General features: G+C 46.7%; 1 protein-coding gene across 2 annotated transcripts in view; it reads right to left on the reverse strand.

Annotated features, from left to right (window-relative positions):
- Positions 1–16,157, reverse strand: part of Gpam (glycerol-3-phosphate acyltransferase, mitochondrial) — a 59,519-nt gene extending 43,362 nt beyond the window's left edge. For both annotated transcript variants that reach the window (XM_055630115.1, XM_055630113.1), the window contains exon 1: positions 15,930–16,157. The gene's annotated coding sequence lies outside the window, so the exon portion shown is untranslated. The remainder of the gene's footprint in view (positions 1–15,929) is intronic.
- Positions 16,158–16,574: the final 417 nt, after the last annotated feature.

The raw sequence follows: 16,574 nt of genomic DNA on the forward strand, positions 1-16,574 counted from the left end.
GGAAAGCCTTGCACCACTTTCAGCTTGCTCGATTAGCTTCGAGCATGTGGCTGAAGATCTGAGCGCTCAGCTCCCTGCTCCAGCTGCCGTCCTTCCCACCACGATGCCCTCATCCCTCTGAAACCATATTCCCAATAAACCCTTCCTCCTGTGAAGGGTTGCCTTGGCTTCAGTGCTTTATCAAAGCAGCAGCAGAATAATTAATACAGTTCCTCAAGAAAGGTGCATGTGAACTTCCCTAAGCACACTGCTTCTTCCAGCCATGAAGAAAAATGACAGTGGGTTTCCTGTCTATATCACACCCCTTCCAGCATCTGGGTCAGAGTTAAGGGGCAATGTAAGTACAGAAGACACTAGGTGTTAGGACCCAGACATGAGCAGGAATACAGGGGGAGGGCTGGAGCCATGGCCTGTCCAAGCCATGAACAAAACCAAGGTGAAGATGAGAGCTGAACATACTTCGGCCCAATAACCACGAAAGCACTTTTCAGATACTTAAAGGAAGAACTAGAAATGGTAGAGATGGTCTTGTCTTTATCCTTCCTTTCTCAGCACCAGCCTTTGTCAGAAGAGAGAATATTCATAAAAAGGAAGGTCAGAACTACTTTGCATATTTTCTGTTTCTAACGAATTCAAAGAAAACTGGGACTTCTCTCATTAAGTCTAATTAGGCGGAAGAGCCACCAACAGTCACAGTTTTTTAGCATACTTCTGAGAAAATGTGGTTTTATTATTTTCAAAGATACAGAAAAGCTCAAAGATTTTCTTTTGAAAAATATATTTACTTGGGCATTAGAAACAAGCTCTGTGCAACTGTCTTTGCCTTTTAACTTATGAATTCTCAAAAAGATGGTTTCCGAAGTAGAGTCATCAACCAACTTGTCACTCAAGGTAAAGTCTCATTACACAAATCTGATATAAAGGAAAATGTGAATACAAAGTCAAAACACAGTTGATTAAGTTTTAGTCAAATGTGGTCCAGCTGGCACGCATCGCACTAGAAAGTCACCTCCCAACACAGATACTGGGGACAGGGTTTCCGGTGTCCGGCATGACAGGTGAGGTCAGGCTGCAGTTCACTCCCGTTCTGCTGCCAACTTGACACTCAGGGTGAAGAACATGTCCCCCTCGTTGCATTTTCATTTCTTTTCATGATTCGATGTGCCCCCTCCTGTCAATGACTACAGTTTCTAAGTCAGAGGATCTCACCAGTTCTGTTCATGTGCCCCTGCTACATTTCCAGGAGTCATGTGTAAATCACAGGTAAGAACTGCAGAACGCCTAGTAACTTCAGTCCACAGATAGCCAAATAAATGTCCAGACAGTGAGGCTGGTTTCTCTCCGGGGTGTTTGTAAGTGAAGTCCTTCCAGTAGTCCATCTAAAGCTCTAGGTCACTTTGCTCATTAACTATTGAACAAATACAACCTAGACCAAAAGTCAATGGTTATCTAAAGCCTCAGCAACTGATCAAATCCTGGAATGAATGGAATTTTAGCTTCTCAGAAATAAGTCTTACTTGACTCTTAGCTCTACAGAGTTGGGACAAACCCATGTATGTACTTAGAGTGAATTTCAAATAATGATTATGGTACCTAACATAAAATTGCCTGTTTAGTAAATTAACTCTGTGTATTTAACCACAGTGACTCTCAAACAAATTGTAATTTAGCAAAACAATCAATTGGCTCTCCTTAACATATGACTGGCAAATTTTTATTATTCTAAAACCATGGTGGCATATATATATCGTGTTGCTAATTAGGAATGTGCTTTGGGATTATGGCAAGGCATAGCTGCTGCTCAGACATGCCCCAAAGTATAATTATTCTGAACTAATACTTATAGCCTGACCAATCACATGTCTACATTTTGTGAAGGAATGTTGATATAAATGCAATTATGTAATTTGTTTTTTTAATTCTATCTATATATCTTTCCTCATTCACTCTCTTTTTTTATCTGTAAAACCAAGCTAATAATATTTACTTTATACTGTAATAAAAGTAGTAGATTTTTAAATATTCTCACCACCAAATAATACTATATGGGTGTGGTGGTGCATTCCCAGAACACTAGCACTTAGGAGGAGAGGACAGGAGGATCAGCAGTTCAAGAACAGTCTCAACTTGGGGCCAGCCTGGGCTATACTACATGAGGATATTCCTCAAAATTAAAAATAAATAAGCAAGCTACATATGTGAGGCAAAGACATGCTCTGTTGAAAAACACGCATTTGCACATTATTTCTGATATAGGATGTGGTGTGTGAGAGAGAGACAGACACACAGACAGACAGATGTTGGGCTTGAACCTGGGCCTTTGTATATACTGGGCAAGTGCTCTACCACTGCAATATCACCAGGCTGCCCCCCCCCCACACACACAGAACTTAACCAGCAAAGTCGCATGTAAATGGTAATAGGATGTAGATTTGCCAAGTAAAGTAATTAGAAGGAGGGTCTTTGGGAAGCAGATAGGGTGATGCAAGGCCACAGAAGGGGTATCCCACGGTTAGATCCTGCCAGTTCCATAAGGAGGAGGAAGGGACTGCAGATACACATAGCCTCCACGTCCTGCCATGTGACACCACAGGATGCTGCCAGCAAGAATGTCATCACCACCTATGGCCCCTCAAACTTGAACCTCCAGAACTTTGAACTAAGTAGACCTTTTTTCTTTATAAAATTAGCCTGCCTCAGGTACTTTGGTATACTGACAAAAAGCTGATGTATACATACCTCAATAAAGGCTTATTTTGAGGATGATGGAGGTGGTGGAGAAGGAGAATGAAGACAATAAAAAGAAAATTCATCTAAACCACAAGAAGGTGGGGATTATAGTTTGAATGAGAATTGTCCACATAGGGTCATGCATTTAAACACTTGGTCCCCAGTGGGTGGTGCTTTGGGGGATGTTCAGGAACCACTGGCCCATGGGGCTTATCTTTTATATTTAGCCCAGCCTCATTTCACCAATTAGATTTCTACCTCCTGATCTACCAAGATGTGAATGAGCTGTGTCACCAGCTCCTGCATGCTGACTGAGCCCCTCCAGGTACCTTCTCTAGGATGGATGGTATCTTCCGAAACTGTGAGCCCAATCAGACCCTGTCTCCTTAAGTTGCTCCTGTCAGGTATCTTGTCATGGCAACAAGGAAACTAACACAGTAGGCAATCTGTCACTTCCAAGTGTTACAGCGCGTATACTGTCACTTCCAAGCAGGGAATACAGTTGCACTCTGTGACTGTGGCTACTGCACAGCTATTATTAGCAATTGTGGGGGCAGTTTGGGTAACTGATAGTATCTGATGCTTTCTTTCAAGCCTCAAACAGGTAAAATATTATCACAAAGGCTCTTCACACCTGTTCGGTGATTCAGACAAAATAGAAATGCTAATTATGGGAACCAGAGCCATGAATTCTGAGTGGCCTTTGGGAACTGAGCTCTTATCTGGGGGTCTTCTGTTGCTGGGCTTTGAGATTACATTGACTGATATGCTCCTTAAGTGCTCTGCCTGGAGAAGCACCAAGATTCCTGATAAAGACTGATTTCAAAGAGTTACTGGCATTTTCCTAATTTGTCAGGTGACTTAGGGGCACTCTATGGAGAAGAGCCCCAGGAGATGGCTGAGCTCAGTAGGATGTTGTGATGGGATTTCACAACAGAAGCCCCTGCTCATTCCAACAGGGGCCAATGGCAGCAGCAAGGAGCAATGATGCTACCTAAAAGATCAGGAATGAGGCCGCAGTGCTTGCACTTCTGTCTATCTCTGTCCCAGATTTCCAGGCTTCTGAGCTGCTCCCTCCCCAGAGCACAAGCTCTCACGCTCTTTTACCCATCTGCCATTCCTCACCAGTCCTTTTCAACTCTCCTGTCCTGCAGGACCACAGTCCCCAAGGCCACCTCTTTCTTCTTGACCAGTCTAAGCTCATCTCTGGCTCAGAGCCTCTGTGTTTCTGGTTCCTCCTGCCAGGAACATGCCTTCTTGAGTTTCTGTATGGCTGAGTCATCCTTATTTTTAGCTCTTAGTTCCATTTGCAACTTTCTGTCCTGGGCTTGTCATTCTATTCTGTGTCATTCTGTTTTATTCACAGCACTTTCTATATCTAAAATTAACCTGTCATTTTCTTTTCTTGATCATCATCTGTTTGCTCCTAGCAGAATGAAGCTCAGCAAGGGCAGACTACTGACATCTGCATTTGCTATGCAGATGGATAACAGTCACCTACAATCACACTCACTTGATGTGGAGTTAATGACCATCAGAGCTACTATTGACTGAGCACTTACTTGGTGCTAGGAACAGGGTGTAGGTTTCTATAAATACAGTCTCACTCAAGCCTCCCTGAAAGCCCTCCAAAGTAGGCATTTATCATCCACGTTGAGGAGAGGGGTTATACGACTTCTCCAATGTCACAGCTAACAAGAAACCAAAACCCTATTTGAGCCCAAGCATGATTGACCCCAACACTAAGACTGTAAGTTAGAAGTCAGTGTATTCTAAAGGAAGAAGGAAGGAAGGGAGGGAGGGAGGGAGGAAGGAAGGAAGGAAGGAAGGAAGGAAGGAAGGAAGGAAGGAAGGAAGGAAGGAAGGAAGGAAAAGAGAAAGAAAGCCAGATAGTATTTTAGGCTTTGCTAACCATATGGTCGCCTTGACAACTGATGGGTTCTGCTGTGTGGAAGAGGCCACAGATAGTACAAGCAAATTAATGGGGCTGTGTGCCAGCACAACCTTATTTACCAAGCACGTGATGGGCAGGAATTGGCCCATGGGCTACAACTAACCATTCCCTTTTGAAGTCCTTATTCTATGTCCTACTGGAAACATTAAAATGAGGGGGAAGAGGCTTGGGCGATGGCTCAGTGGGCAATGTGAGATCACAGCTTGTCACACAAACATGATGACCTAAATTCAACCCCAGTGTCCACATAAAAATCCAGGCATGGAAGCACACACCAGTAATCTTAGAGGTGTGAAGGTGGAGAGAGTGTTCCTGTGTGTGCCAGCCAGCTGGTCTCACTGAATTGGTGAGCTTAAGGTTTAGTGAGAGGACCTTGTTTCAAGTAACAAGGCAAAGAGTAATAAAGAAAAACAACTGACCTCAACATTTAGCTTTGACATACTGTGCACATACACATGAACACGCAGAATACATGTGCGCATGTACACACAGACACAGAGCACATAGAGTGAAAGAAAAGCATCAAGCATGTGATCTGTGTGAGTGGCCACAAATACTAACGGCAGCAGGTGAGGGGAGGTGACCGCTCGGGGTTCTCACAGGAATTAGGGCCAAGCGAGCTCTTGCCTGTACTTGACTATGGTCTTCCCTGTAGTCTGCACACTTCTCAGAGGCAGCACTGAGGAAGGAACACAGGACACAGTTATGCTAAGTGCTGCCTCTCCCAGCCACTGAGCCTGGACTCCTTGGTCCTTTCTGAGCGAGCAAACTTGGAAGTCACAAAGCTGGACCACAGCTCGGAGCAGCACAGAGCATGCTCCGGCTGGCTCCCTGGGAAGCTGGGAACTGTTTGTGCACAGTTGTTTGGTACTTTAGAGTGGTCTCAATGCTGAGTATCAGCTTAGAGCAATAGACTGGTTTACCAGTCCCTTGCATCTGGGTTGAACTTGGGGATGGGGAGAGCCCAAAGGACAAAGGATGTGTTTTTACAGTGCTGGCTGGGCATAAGCACTCACCTGGGGGCTGGATCTTAAAGGGCCTGTACTTGGGCGCTCTGCTCAGAAAGGCAGGGAATTGATGTTTGAGTTTGAGTGTGCGCACGCACATGTATGTATGGAGTATATGTGGCATTCAGAAAGGGAGTGAGTGGTGCTGGGAGAGAGTTGTATATTTGTGTAATATAGTTATATATGTGTGTGTGCGTGATATATGTATATGATATGCATGGCATGTGTGGTGTGTGTGTGTGCTCTAAATGTGTGGGGACGTATGGGATGCATCTGTGGTATATGTGTGTGTACATGTGTGATGTGTACCCTGTGTGTATGGCATTGTGGTATGTCTATGCTGTGTACATGGGACGTATGTGTGTTATATATGCAGTGGGTGTGGCACGTGTGTATGTAGTGTTTATGGTGGATGTGTTTATATAGTGTGTATGTGGTATGGATGATTCTATGTGTGCTGTGTATGTGATGCGTGGTATGTAAATGGCATGGTGTGCGTGTTGTGAGTATATGTGTGTGCGGTGTGTATATGGTATGTATAGGGTGTATTGTGATATGTATGGTTTGTGTGATTGGTATCTGGTATATTTAGTCTAGATGCATATGAGGTAGATAGTATATATGTATAATCCATGTATGGTATATGTGTATGGTATGTACAGTGTATTGTGTGGTATATCTGTATGGCATGTATGTGTGATATTTGTAGTATGTGTGTACATATGTGCCTGTGTGTGTGTACCTCTGTGTGTCTGTGTGTAGGGAGTCTGTGTATGAGCATGTGTGTAATACCTAGCCGCTTCTTCCTGTTAAGATGGATAATTAATTCCCGTCCCAGGGTAGCCCTATGTAATTAGAGACATAGCAGAGAGGACAGTAACTTCCGTGACCCTGAAGAAGTTCTCCCACTCGCAACAACTACGACACAAGCCCTCCTACAAGCTACATGTGGGTCTTAGCTTTATTTTCTTCAACTTTTGTGCAGTTTTCGAAACACTGGCTTTCAGTGTTTGAGCAAGAAAGAAACCTCAGCATGGGGGAACCAGTGTCCAAGAGAGGTGTCACCTCTCCTGTTAATCAGTACTCAGGGCCTGGAAACCTCTCCCTAATTGTTCCTTTTCCAAGCTTTCTTTTTTTTTTTTTTAAATCAGTAATGAGTCAGCCTCTTACCTTTCATCCACCAAACTCCTGAGCTTTTAACCATGTGTTTGCCATATCTTTACGATTGCAGATAGTGGCTACTTAAGTGTCTTACTTTTCTATTGCTGTGATAAATCACCACGGCCAAGGCAACTTACACAAGAAAGCATTTAATTTGGCTTACGGTTTCAGATGTTTACAGTCTATGATGATGGAGTAAAGGAACAGCTGAGAACTCACATTTCAACCCCCAACCACAAGACAGAAGAAAATTGTAAGGCTCTTTTGAAACCTCAAAGCCTGACACACCTCCTCCAACGAAGCAACACTTCTTAATCCTTCCTAAACAGTTCCACCAACTGGGACTGAGTACTCAAACATGAGTTCATGAGAGCCACTCTTATTCAAACCACCTCCACATGGTGGAGTTATTCAACTCCACCAGTGTGGAGTTGGGTGGGCAGGGAAGTGAAGAGGTGGGAAATATCTGGAAGGAGTTGGAAGAAGAAAAAAATATGGTCAGAATATATTGTATGAGTTTTTTCAATAAACTAAACAAAAATAGTATAGATTAGTGACTGTTTTCTTTTTAGTACTTGATACCAACAGGAACATGGTATCAGTGCTTTCCATGTGTAATATTACTTAATTTTCACAATTTTCTGAGCAATGATAGACCTCACCATGGGCTTCCCAGCTTTGATGGGAAGTTGAGGTTCTGAAAGGAGACCTGGGTTCAGCAAGATGGGCCAAGGATGGGGGTTAGATGAGAAAGTTGGCAAGACTGGGGTTAGATGAGAACTTATTTTGTTAAGAACTGCTCTCTCCAGAAGATCCCTAGAGTCTTCCCTCAGTGCAGAGAAACACAGACTCAGTCTTTACCCTGAGGCCCTTATTACTTAGCCACCATGACTCCCCACGCCAGAGTTCCAAACACCAGGGTGGTTTCCCCAGAGTCAACCCAACAGCCACCATGATGCCTAAGGCATGCCTTTGCCTGGCCAACTTAGAATTCAGGGGAGGTGGTAGCAGTTGGTGCCCAGGAGGAAGAAGAGGTCTGGTAGAACCCATAGAGGGAGTCCTTGCTTTCAGTGCCTTCTCATTTTCATGCATAAGTAAGCGGCCAGCATAGGCTTCTGCAATCTCTGCGTCACAGAATCTTCTTCAAAAAGAAACTGTTTTGAGGAAGGCCCAGATCAGCAGTCTGTTAATGCACTTCTTCACGTACAAGACTCAAGGAAGAGGAGTGTACGAGCAGAAAGATGGGAGAACTGTTGTGAAATGCTCTATGGACTTGGTGTGCTGTTGTACGTGTGCAGTTGTACACACGTACAACTGAACAAGGTCAAACCAGTTAAGAGCTTCCAACATGAGCCATGTGTGGCAGAGCACACCTTTAATCCCAACATTCAGGAGGCAGGGGAAGTCAGATCTCTGTGAATTCCAGGCCATTCTGGCCTACAATTTAGTTCCAGGACAACCAGAGATACATAGTGAGACCCTATCTCAAAAAGAAAAAGAAAGAAGGAAAGAAAGAAAGAGAGAGAGAGAGAGAGAGAAAGAAAGAAAGAAAGAAAGAAAGAAAGAGAAAGAAAGAAAAGAAAGAAAGAAAGAAAGAAAGAAAGAAAGAAAGAAAGAAAGAAAGAATTGATTCTAGCACTAAGCTGGGAAGAGCTCCCAAGGTGTTACCCATAACTGAGACGCTATTGGCAGTTGCTGTCTCTGGGGTAGGGTGAACTACTTTGGGGGCAGAGGATTAGGGTTCCAGCGATAACCCCATACCCACTCTCATATGGGTGGCACTAGCAGTACTCTGTTGGGTATAATTTTTTTAAAAAAAGAGATGCAGTTGACAGGGGAAAGATGTGTTGGGGGGAGCAGAGGAAGTCAGAAGGAGGGAGCTGGGGTAGATGTTATCAAGATACCTTGCACACATGAGTGAAGTTTTCAAAGAATGAAGATGATACAATGTCTTAACTACAAAAATAAATAAAAAAGGAAAGCTGCTTGCTCAGGCCACATACCTGGTTGATGTCACCCCTCAGTGAGAGCAGCACTGATGCCTTCTACAGCGCTCTGGGCACGCACCCTCCAGCTGCCACATAGATGAGTGCAGTGGGGGAAGCTGTGCTGGAGAAGCAGCCCAAGAAAGTCCACCACAGCTGTCAGCTCCCCAGTCCAGGCCTGCTCTGCAGCAACCACTCAGGGAAGTTCCAGAAGACCACAGCGCAAGACCAGGAAGCAAGCCAGCATCAAGCTCTCAGCTGCAGTCTTCTGCTGCTTCCTGCTCCTCACATTCCCACCCCTTCCCTTCCCCTGGTTGCTGATCAACCACAGTACTGAAGTTAAAAAAAAAAAAAAAACTTCTAATAACTAAACAGGCAAGTTAAAGATAGTAGCAGTCAAGGGCCACACAGTTTAAGTAGAAACTTCCAGAAAGTAGTTGTCTCAAATACAGATTAGTACTTTTTATTGCACTATTCCCAACAGGCCCCATCTTTTTTTCCTCCCACTATGGTACATGCCAAGAGATGTGTTGAGTCCAGAGGGAGAGATGTGGGCCGACAGCAAGAGAGAAGCATCTATCAATTTGAGGCACAAGTCCGACTCCAAACAGCTCTCAGTCCAAGTGTGAATTTTTCTATGCAGTTGCTGCAGCACAGCCAAACTTGCAAACATGGCTAAATGCCCATCACAGATCACAGTGTGAGAGCTGCTCACTTTAAACAGCATCTAACCGAGAAGCATCCAACTGCAGCACAATACTTGGACACTATTACCTAGATTCTTGGAATTTGGGTCTCCCGGTATGTACTTTCCCTCAAGCACTAGTGGGTGGGGGTTGCCAAAGCTCTGGACCAGACTGAATACAGTGAGATAAGCAGATGCCTGCCTCCATGTGTACCCAGAGCAGATGTAAAGACGCCATGATTCCCAACCTCAGCAGGTACACAGAGGAGCCAGCCACCCTGGGCAGGTGCTGGCAGCCTTTACCGCCATCTCTACAGCAGCATCTAAGAGGAAGCTGACGACCTGGGTTAACACAACTCCTTTTATCTTGACCAATAAAAAATTCAGAAGCCTGATAACACAAGGGTACCAAGGGCTTTTATTTCCATTACAACTTCTGTCTGAGATGGGTATTTTCCTTTTAGAGTTTCATGAGTTTGGCCCAGAAAGCAGATACTTAAGGTATTAAACATACAGGAGCCTGGGACTCTAAGAAGACAGTAGATTCTCTTTAAGGGTCTGACTTCCACAGCTAGCTGAGTGTCATAGGAAGTGATAAAATTCAGATTCATCCCTGCCACTCAGCCAGCCTGGGACACTACAGAATACATTCCTGGGACCCCTGCTGGGTTTGGACATGGGCATCGACCTCAGTGACGAGCAAGCACTTGGCTGAACAAGACTTCCTGCGATACCGTGATGCAGAGACAAAGGCAGACTTGGGGGTTGGGGCTCAGCTGCCAATAGAGCATTTGCCACTTCATTTGAATTTCTGGGTTCAGTTTGCAGCACCTGAGTCAAGAGCTGGATGTGGTATGCACATGTGTGATTGGGCCCGGGGGTGGCACAGACAGGTGGATGCCAGCAGTTCACTGTCCAGCCAGACTTGCTTAATTGGCAAACCCTAGGTCCTAGCTAGAGGCTCTGTCTCAAAAACTAGGTGGATACCACCTGAGGAACAACATTTGACCTCGGCCTGCACTTCACATCCTCACACTTAAACCTGCACACACGTGAACAAACATGCACACATACAAACACATGTCTTGCAGTTTTATCCTTAGTTTACTGGAAAAGGCCTCGCCTGTGTGGATCTGAGAGCCACTAGAGATCGTTGGAGAAATTGCTGAGCCACTCAACTGAGTAAGAAGATAAACCATGACAAGGGCAGAGAAGGGAAAGAAAGTCAAAAGCAGGGACTGGGCTTCCCTGTGAACACACTGCCCTGCTCCACATTCGCGCTCTGCAATGTCACATTCAGTTCCTGTTAATGGCCTGCCACCTCTTCTAGGTTGTGAATTCCTTAAGTGTGCTGACTTGGCCTTGTTGATGAGTCCCAGGACTAACTAGAGGTGGATCGGGATGTTGGCCTCCTAAAGGGGCACTGAAGAAGCAAAGACCCCAGAATGGTGCTTATCAGACCCATGGTATATTCTCTGTTATCTAAGGGTGGCCTAGTGTGGGGTACCTCAGCCGGCCCAGCAGGCTCACTCTAAACACCAGTGAACAGGACAGTTACATGGGACTCAGTGGGGAGTTTTCTGGGGTCAAAGCTGCTGCAAGGTGCTGGGCACTTGTAAACAAAATCTCAGCATCTCTTGTAAGTCCTTGTGGAGACCCATCTAGGAGCAGCACTAGGGGCTGGAAGCCAGCCTTCTGCTGCTGCTTTCCATTGTCAAGGCTAATGTTCCCATTTCCTCAGGCCCTGGTTCTTCCAAGTTGCTATTTGGAATTGACTCAAAATACTTAGCGTTACCAGCAGGGTCCAAGATTCCTCATCCAGGGCAGCCACCCATCCTCTGCAGAGACTCTAGTTTAAGGGTCCACAGGAAACGGGTGTCCTGGCCCTGCAATACTCAGATGGAGCCGTGTATGTGACCGGTGGTGGTGGTGGTTTGCTTTTGTTTAGCTTGATTTGTTTTGTTTGTTTGTTTGTTTGCTGTTTTGGGGGTGGGAAGGTTGACTGCTTTGGATTGGGGCAGGACACTTAAAGCCCAACACACAGCCACACCCCTATTCTGGCTGAAGACAAAGCAAAGCTTTGAAGTGAGGTGCAAGGCACTGCTGCTGCTGCTGCTGCCTGGGCTCCTCCTGAGGCCCCCAAGAATGGTGACAAAGTACTTTCATGATCACAGCCAGCCTAAACCTCCAGAATAATCCACATCTGAAATTCAACTGAAGAACTGGATGGCACTGAAGTGGGTGATCAGGTTCTGGGAACTGAATGTTGACAATGGACTCTCCCCTTAGGATGGTAATGTCACGTTCTTCTTCAGAGTGGAGGGCGAGGCGGGCTGCTTTGGGGAACAATGAGCCTCCGAGCTGCCTCGGGAAGTGCTCCTGGTGGAGTGTTTCTCTGCACAACATCTTTGTTCCTTTCTCAACATTTGATCCTCTGAGTGCCCATCCCGAGAGGACTTTCAAATCCAGAACACAAGTGCGGAGTGTTCTGTGCCTTGAAATGACAGTGCTGATCCATCCTGCCAGTAATTGTTTTCTGCAGGCATCTGTGGCTAAAACCTCCAGGCCCAGGGATGTCCCTTTTTCACCTGGGGCCCAGGAAGCAATGGCCAGGGATTGATTCATAGATGGCTAAAGGTAGAAGTGAGGCCCAGGTAGAGAAAAGGAAATGGAGAGCACTGATACACTGCTGGAGACTAGGTGGGGGAGGGTGGGGACTCAGGGTGCAAGCTCCCTACAGGAAAGGTAGGACGAAGATAGAGGCTCCTTTGGCATTGTCCAGGAGCCAGGGTTAGCAGCCTCCTTTCATCACCTCCCCAGCCACTATTTTTGTCTGGAAAATATGCTAACCAATTTTTATAAATGTTGTCTCTAAGGTCTTGGCCTGAGAACTCATAACAGATGCTGGACAGAGGCACATGGTACTCCTAGGGCAGGCCAAGTAGGCAGCTTTAGGAGCACGCATGGTCAACCAAGGAAGAGACCGTGGGCCATCTCCTAATTGTCAGCTCCTACCTCAGCCCCAGGGCTCCTGTTCTCAGAACTGCCCCAGCAGAGAGCAGCACTCTGGGTGGGTTATCACCCAAACTGTACCTGTGGGATCTGAGGGAAGGGGTGCAGAATGCTGCCTGCAGGAGGACATAGTTACCGAGACAGAGCAAAAGGAAAGTAGTTGTCACTGCCAGCGGGAAGAAGGGAGTAAGTGCTGGCAAGGGTCTTCCCAGAGATGAAGTTCCCCCTGGAACAGCCTCCCTCTGTCAGCAGAAACAGGAGAGAAAAGCACCAGAAATAGTGACGTGGCTCTCTCTTGCCATGTACTTGGACATGGGCCAAGAGCATCTCGGCTGTCAGCATAAACAACTCGGTCTTAGGAACCTCTCAGTCCAGATTTCAACTCTTGTTCACAGACTCTGAGCCCCAAAGTGAGTGGCACCACTGCTGCGTGAGGCGTGAGACACGTGACGTGTAAGTGCTGTGGTTCACCAGACAGCCTTGCGAGACTGGCTCCCACTCCCTCCTCCGCCTCTTCCTTTGTCCGCTCCGCAGATGTAAACAGCCTATTTGTTTGTGCACTGCTTTTAATGTCTGCTGTAACAGTCCGCCTTAGCTTGTGAAAGAGCACTGGTTTCTCTGCTTCCCTTTCTACTCTGTTCCTTGTGCTGAAAACACAGTAACTCTGTCACAGAATCTCTTTTTCTCAAAGTCATTTCATGAAAGAAGTACTGTGCCCATTTTACAGATGGGAAAACCAAGGAGAAACCTAGGATTTGGTTACAGATATAAATAACCTATTTCACCCCTGTTATGCTATGATTTTAATAAGATTAACCTAATAAGAATAGTCCCTTAAATTGAGGCCTTTTGTATAGAAGCCATATATACCAAGACCATTTTCTGGGAGTAGAAGGGATCTTGATCCCTTTAAGACTGAGGGCAACTCAGAGAGGACATCTTCAGGGAAGAGTATGCTCCCACGAGCATAGTAACCTAAGCAGGTGCTAGATCTGAGAGCCAGGGAAGAAAGGGAGGCTGAAGACGCTCTACATAGATCCTCCAGTGAGAGGGGACACAGACAGGGCAAGATTATCTGCCTGACAGAACGATTGCAGGGGGCCAGGCAGCGGATGCCATGAGACCAAAGCCAAGGGTGCAAGGAATGCTCATACGGAGTGACAAAGCTCCAGACTGAGTCTAGACCCGCCTGATGTGTAGTCCCAACTCCAGCCCTAAGCAGCGAGCATGAGGTGATTGTTAATCCCCCAATCTATGCAGGAGAAAACTGAGTCACCAGAGCAAAGCACAGCCTGTGAGACACTGAGCGTTCACACTGGTAGCTGGTTCACTTCAAAGCCAGATGTAAAATCTCCCTCGGTCTGCAGGGGGAAGCACTCCATGGGGAAGCTCAGACCCCAGAGCATGCCATCTGGAGGTCTCTGCCCACTTAACCACCGTGTCCTCACAGCCGCACACCTACATTAGCCTGCTGTCACTCATGTCTGTTTCTTGACTCACTCTGTGCCATGAAAACATGGGACTCAGTAAACATCTCCATTTACTGTACTAAATTATGTGTAACCCTCAACTTACAGTCTGCCATCCCCTACGAGGTTGTTGTGTTTCTTCCTCAGCTCCTCCTGAAGACTGAGTCAGCCGGTGAGACACACTTAGAGGAGTATTAAGCAGAGAGAAGGTTCTCCATCAATGCTAGCTACTATGAGCAGTGAGAGTACTCCATATCAGACACAGTGCTGCTGCAGAGCCCGGCTGCCATGCCCAGTCGACCCTTGCAGAGCTGTCACTCTGGCACCAGCAATGTGTCAGAAAGGGGCAATCACAAGACATCCTGGGGTAGTCTAGGAAGTTCATCAGAGCTGATGGCCTTGAATGCAGAGAGAAGATACCCGCAACAGAAAGAAATCTTCCTAGCCCTTTGCCTTGACCTGGCCCAGGATCAGGGGCAGAGTGAGGGGGCTTTTAAGCAGAAAGTATTAAATGTGGTGCAGTATGTCTATGAAGGGTCATGGGGCTCAAGTGCCATCCATTGAGCAAGACAGAGAAGAAAAGGAGTGAGGGAGAAGGCGAACACAGCGAGAAGAACCTGGGTCAGCCAGGCCTCAGGAAGGGAGGAAACATTCCCCAAATGACAGAGAAGAATCAGGCAGCGAGGTGAGCCATGGCTTGTCCTCTGTCCCTCAGCCATGTCCCTTAAGGATGATGAGGGGCTGGATTCACTCTAACGAGCGCCACAGCTCCGTGACTCTTGTTCCCAGAAACACCAATGGGGTCCCACAGAAGAAGCTCCTGGGGAACCCACGGGTGGAGAGCAAGGAGAGACCACCATCACTGTAGAACCATAAGCAATGGAGCGATCCCCTCCTTCCACCTCAGACAACAAAGCAAGACAATCCAGATCCAAATGTTTGAGAACTGTGACAACAGGAGAGACACCTGGGAGCAGAGATGGTGACTGGGAAAGGTTATCTGTGACAATTCCTATTCCTATGATGATGGGGGAAAAGGGACTTAAGAACCCCAAAGCAGCTGGGCATGGTGGCACAGGCTTGGAATCCCAATATTTAGGAGGCAGAGGCAAGTAGATCTCTGTAAGTCTGAGGTCAGCCTGGAATGCACAGTAAGACCCTGTCTCAAACAAAACACAAAGTAGCATGAAAGAATTCTTTCCCACCCAACCACTAAAATAAAATGGTTTCTTTGTTTTAACAGCACGTCCTCTCTTCCTCAGCCATCTCAAGGTCCACCTAACATGAGGTCCTTTCATCTGTCTTCCATCCACCCTGGAGCCTCAGCTCTCATCTGTAGCAGCTGTCACCACAGAGCACTCTCCCAGGCCCAGATGAGAAAACACCACTGCGCTGGTGAGATGGTGGCATGGGAACAGCCAGGGCATGTGCAACACGGATCTGAGGTAAAATGGGGACGAATTTGGTCCCAGAGCACTCAGCTCAGCGCCTCGCCTCTCCTCTGCTCCTTTATTTCACCCAAATGTGGACCCCAGGATTTGGATTCTGATCACTCAGCATAGCATTTGAAACTCAATTCCCATTTTCAATCAGATTTAGTGACGTTTCAAGTGAAAGCCATTGACTTTTCCTCTGAGCTGCGGTGACAGATGGCAGATGTCTAAGGAGTGTGTAGACCTCAAGAAGAATTACCTGAGGTGCAAACAAACTCTTGCAAAAGCTATATTAAAAACCTTTCTGCACTCCACCCGAGCTGCCAACAACTTCTTTCCAGGAGTCTGCTTCTCCTTCTTAGACCTGCCTCTTCCCCCTTCATCTGCCTGTGCTGTGTTCCCCTTCATGTCCTTCCCAGACTCATCCCACCCCGGTGTCTAAAGCCATCATACCCTGAGAAACTGATCCCCGTGTCCCCAGTTACTCAAGTACCTGAGTCCTTGGTGTGGTGTCTGAGGAATTATTTCCAAACAGTTGATTAACAAAGCTGTCCCAGACAGCCTCAGAGGAGTACAGCCTCGGGTGTAGCTGGTTTAAAAGCTCCTCCAAAGGCCTGTCTGTGTGGCTGGAGGCCGGAGGCCTTCAGGTGCTCTGCAGTAACCCCCAGAAAAGCACCGCAGGCAGCAGCAAACACTCTCGGGATGGTTTTGCAACAGCAGAGGAGGAGGAAGGCTCTTTCATCAAATAATAACCAGCCGGAGATAAGGCCTGCTAGGCTGAGCTTGGTCAGCCAATCGCAAGCTTCAGAGCATGAGAAGAGGCAGAGCCAGGCTTCTGGAGCCAGTTTTAGGGCTTGTTACAATTTAATGATGCTGCACAGGGGGGAGGGGGGTTGGTGTGTTTTCTTGGCTTTGCCTGGTGGGGATTTTCTAATGGGGGAGCAAAGCCCTGTGTTCAATAGCCTCATTCTCCATGGGGGCGGCTGCGCTCGGGATCTCAGGGTCACGTGGAGCTCTAGGCTTGTGGCCTGGCTGTGTCTATGTTGCCAAGAGTTCTTTCTCACTGCCTGTGGGGAGCTGGGAAAGAGACAAGTGGGGCTGAGCAGCATAAGGGGATCAACAGAGGGCAAGCATGTTT

This window comes from Psammomys obesus, unplaced genomic scaffold, assembly GCF_907164565.1.
Source record: "Psammomys obesus unplaced genomic scaffold, mPsaObe1.curated_primary_1811, whole genome shotgun sequence".
Lineage (NCBI taxonomy): Eukaryota > Metazoa > Chordata > Mammalia > Rodentia > Muridae > Psammomys > Psammomys obesus.